Here is a 5,426-nt window from a genome sequence, read left to right on the forward strand (position 1 = left end):
TTTAAAATGATTTTTTTTTTGTGATGACAGGGTGAAAGCGAATATTAAATATTAACATAAAAGCAAATTATAAAGAAAATGAAAGGAATAGTGGAAGTGTTGGGTGTCGACTCGCCTGAACTAGCAGGAGCAGATGAGCAGGTCTATTAAATGTAATAATAATTTTGAGCCACACACTTGTCAGATACATTTTCCTCTTGTTCATCCTGCTAAAATCTTTAATATTATAAAACACGCCCCCTCAAACATGCAGTCTTCACAACAAAAAGATACTCTTTCCCAAAGAGTGCGAAGCTCGTGTAATTTTTAAATACAGATAGTTTTTCATTTCATTGATATTTCTATGCACGCTGTGCTGCTCTGTAAAATACACAAAAAATGCAACTTTGAGGAGACCTTCTCAATAATTATATTTTTATCTTGATGCTTGAAGGCACCAGTTTTATATTCAGGGTGGGACTGGGCGCGTCTGACTGACACATTTTCTAAGCATACTTTAACAGGCCGTCTCACCAGGCCTTAACATCAGTAATTTACACCCCCGTCACAGGCAAAACCTAACAAGGAAAGCGTCACACACTAGCGTGACACCCCTGGGGGGGGAGATGCGGCAGTGCCAGGAAACACCGTTGGCTGCCCCGTGGAGAGAGAGAGAGAGAGAGAGAGAGAGAGAGAGTGCACCCACACAAACACGAAATTAAATAAACGGACACCTTCACCCTTCCCCCCTCAAGGGTTTCCAGGCGAAAACAATAAACCAAAACAACAAATTAAAATAACAAAAACGAAAGAAAGTAAAACAGAGTGACAGCTATTTCAGTTCCCCGCTCGTAGCTGGCCCGCTTTCCACCGGACCAGCTCCTCTTACTCTTCAGCAGCAGTTCGCTGTCAGTGTCATGTTAAGTGAAAAAAAACTGAAACTAAACAAAACTCAAATCAAAACGCGCTTTCGGTGTGAGCTCCCAGTCTCGGCCCCGAACTGTGGAGAGCAACATACCCCTACGCACCTGGGCTGATCAGTTAACGCAACCCAGGTGCGTGTGCTCCCCACCACCAGCCGACACAGCCTAGACCAATCTGCTTCTCCAGCAAACCAAATGCCGCAGAAAGGCTTTAACTACTCAGTCTCTCTCAAAGCATTTTGATTTTAAAAAGTTAGCTTTAGCGAAATGAGGCTGACGGGGATTTGATTACCAGCTCTGGGAGTGACCAAGTGAACTACGGAAGGGTTTTCAGGTTGAGCTCTGTGCGCGTGCAGAACAACGACGACGGGAATCAGCTTATGGTAAATTCTTCGCAGGTATCAGGATGTGTTCTTTCACACAGAGAGGCTGTCAGTGTCTGGGACAGCCAGGTCATGTGGCAGAAGTACAGACCCCCTGGGTGATCAGGTCCTGGCTTGATTCAGTTCTGGATGCTCTCTACACTGAAGAGCAAGCATAAATTGGTTGAATGATTGAATGAATGAATGAATGATTGATTTATTGATTGAATGAATGAATGAATGAATGAATTAATGAATTAATGAATGATTGATTGCATTTATATAGCACTTTTCCACACAAAGTGCATGAGTGGGAACTCACCTCAGTTTAATTCTTATTAGATATGCTCCTGTTCCTATGTTCTAGATGCACTAGAAGGACTGTTCTCCTCATTATGCATTCTTACACACACACACACACACACACACTGATACACACACCCATTAAATTTGCACACCACAGTTACACACACATACACACAGACACACAAATACACCACACACACCACACTCACACACAAGCACACACACACACACACACACACACTTGTACACTCATACAAACACACACACATGCACACACAAACACACACACGCACACTATTCTTCAACAACAAAGTGATCTCTCAGCATGCCATAACCATGATCAATAACATCAAACAGACTATGGAAATGTGAAAATAAGCCTCCATAATTCAAACAGCCCATCATTTTTAAAAGGGCACTGCATGAATGTGGACCAGCAGTTCTGTTTTTTTAAACTCCTTTTGATGTGTTCGTATAATTTACCTTTACGTATCTCAGTGTGTGAGAGAGTCATGACGAGCTTCAGGCACGTATACAGGAAGAACATTTCTCCAAAAGAAACCAATGTCTCCATACGGAGGAGTGACCCTGAGAAACTATGACCCACACAGCTACAGACACAGACATAGAAACCGCTTTGAACAATCGTTCCATACCTTTCATTTAACGCCAAATCCACGTTTTTGAAACATTTTTAAAAAAGTGTTAGACTGTTAAGCTCATTTCCTAGCAGGCCATGGCTACTGGCATCTGCCTGTCAAACTGCACATTTCTCTATAACAACACATCTCTCTTTATAACTGCACATCTCTCTCTATAACTACACATCTCTCTATAACAACACATCTCTCTCTATAACAACACATCTCTCTTTATAACTGCACATCTCTCTCTATAACTACACATCTCTCTTTATAACTGCACATCTCTCTCTATAACTACACATCTCTCTATAACTGCACATCTCTCTCTATAACAACACATCTCTCTTTATAACTGCACATCTCTCTATAACAACACATCTCTCTTTATAACTGCACATCTCTCTATAACAACACATCTCTCTTTATAACTGCACATCTCTCTATAACAACACATCTCTCTTTATAACTGCACATCTCTCTATAACAACACATCTCTCTTTATAACTGCACATCTCTCTCTATAACTACACATCTCTCTTTATAACTGCACATCTCTCTATAACAACACATCTCTCTTTATAACTGCACATCTCTCTATAACAACACATCTCTCTATAACAACACATCTCTCTATAACAACACATCTCTCTATAACAACACATCTCTCTATAACAACACATCTCTCTTTATAACTGCACATCTCTCTATAACTACACATCTCTCTTTATAACTGCACATCTCTCTATAACAACACATCTCTCTTTATAACTGCACATCTCTCTATAACTACACATCTCTCTTTATAACTGCACATCTCTCTATAACAACACATCTCTCTTTATAACTGCACATCTCTCTATAACAACACATCTCTCTTTATAACTGCACATCTCTCTATAACAACACATCTCTCTTTATAACTGCACATCTCTCTTTATAACTGCACATCTCTCTATAACAACACATCTCTCTTTATAACTGCACATCTCTCTCTATAACTACACATCTCTCTTTATAACTGCACATCTCTCTCTATAACTTCATCTCTCTCTATAACAACACATCTCTCTTTATAACTGCACATCTCTCTCTATAACAACACATCTCTCTTTATAACTGCACATCTCTCTATAACTACACATCTCTCTTTATAACTGCACATCTCTCTCTATAACAACACATCTCTCTTTATAACTGCACATCTCTCTATAACTACACATCTCTCTTTATAACTGCACATCTCTCTATAACAACACATCTCTCTTTATAACTGCACATCTCTCTATAACAACACATCTCTCTTTATAACTGCACATCTCTCATAACACACATCTCTCTCTATAACTCACATCTCTCTATAACTACACATCTCTCTTTATAACTGCACATCTCTCTCTATAACTACACATCTCTCTTTATAACTTCATCTCTCTCTATAACTGCACATCTCTCTATAACTACACATCTCTCTTTATAACTGCACATCTCTCTCTATAACTACACATCTCTCTTTATAACTGCACATCTCTCTATAACAACACATCTCTCTTTATAACTGCACATCTCTCTCTATAACTGCACATCTCTCTCTATAACTACACATCTCTCTTTATAACTTCATCTCTCTCTATAACTACACATCTCTCTCTGTAACTGCACCTCTCTCTGTATAACTGCATCTCTTTGGTGTTGCTGGTGGCAATTGTACCACTGTTACCTGTCGGTACAAAACTACCTGTGATTTAAAAATAGAATTTCCCTGTATTTGGCTTTTGTTATAAATTAAAAATCTGTTCACTAGTGCTGGCTGCATTTGATCGGTTTTAGAGGTGCACACACACACACACACACACACACACACACACACATACATGCATGCACGCACACACGCACACACACACACATACTCACACACACGCACAAATACCACATACCCACACATGGGCTGCAGAAAACATGCTTAAGTACAAAATGAATTCAGCATAGTCTTCCACTTTGGTTAACCTTAATGCTATTTGTCATTGTTCATATGAAATGCTGCACACACACACACACACACACACACACAGGTACATACACATATGGCTACATTTGTGTCAATTTAATAATTAAACACCATACCAATATATCGTGTGGCTTTATGGTTTCACTTCTTCGTTAATGAGCATCAAAATTTACATTTTCTAAAAAAAAAAAAAAGAAGTATGCCACTCACCCAAGAATTCCCGGTAAAATACCCACTCCTTGTGTCTTGCTATCTCTGATACAAGATTATTATTGTACTTTTTTCTTTGAGTGTTATTCTGACGCTCTTTCACCACCTGTACTCGGAAAGACTCGCGTCGTACATTCACCTTGTCTCCCCGATTCCTAAGAATGAATGGACCGCTTATGTTTCCCAGTCAAAGCGATTAGTGTAAGCTCCGCCTCCGGCGGCTGCTGATCGGTAATAGTTAAATCTGTCCGGTTTTTCTCATTTTGGTTGGACAACCGTCGGTGTCAGTCAAATAGCAAACTCCAAGCGCTGAACATCAAATTATGTTTTGCTCATTGTGTGTGATGTCGGATTGCCGACCGACAAATAGACAGTCGTCAGTTTTTACCCTTCAGCAAACCTTGGACGATGTAGATATATATAAACATATATAAAGCGCACGCATTTGTATTAAACGTCGACAAGATATTTTGCACAAACTTATAGCTTGGCCTCAAATAACATCTCTAGACGTAATTTTAGCTGCTCGTCGATCAGTGAAACCGGTTGGACTAATAGCGCGCGCGCGGAAAACCTTCATGCCACAGACTGTACCGTCAGCAGAATATTTCAGCATCCCAGGTGCTTTCATGTCACGAGGAAAAATATATTTTCCAAGAGACATCTGGCTTTCTGAGAACAACAAATGTATGAGAGAGAGAGAAAGAGAGAGAGAAAACCGTCCAGATATTTGAGTCCAAAGAAAACTGCATTAAGCAGCCTACATGTGGAATATGTTTTGAAACTAAGTATGAGGATATTGACTGTGCCAGTAGTTGCAGCAGAGCTTGTAACACTTGCATCTAGCTTGTGTTGTGGGCTTTTAGTGATTAAGTCCATATCTGTAAAGCACACTTATGGGAGTGTATGGACCGTACCGTCTCTGAGACAGGTTAATTTGCTGCTCAGATCCCTCGCTCACCACCCTGGCTAGTGTGTGGTGAGAGTTCTGGCACAA

The 5,426-nt window shown here is 40.0% G+C and overlaps 1 protein-coding gene across 1 annotated transcript in view; it reads right to left on the reverse strand.

Moving 5' to 3' along the window:
• LOC135235320 (hippocalcin-like protein 4) overlaps window positions 1–5,058 on the reverse strand; it is an 8,667-nt gene extending 3,609 nt beyond the window's left edge. Inside the window, exon 1 of the mRNA XM_064300697.1 lies at window positions 4,430–5,058. The gene's annotated coding sequence lies outside the window, so the exon portion shown is untranslated. The remainder of the gene's footprint in view (window positions 1–4,429) is intronic.
• Between the last annotated feature and the right edge of the window lie 368 nt (window positions 5,059–5,426).

This window comes from Anguilla rostrata, chromosome 1 (assembly GCF_018555375.3).
Source record: "Anguilla rostrata isolate EN2019 chromosome 1, ASM1855537v3, whole genome shotgun sequence".
In the NCBI taxonomy this organism is placed as follows: Eukaryota; Metazoa; Chordata; class Actinopteri; order Anguilliformes; family Anguillidae; genus Anguilla; species Anguilla rostrata.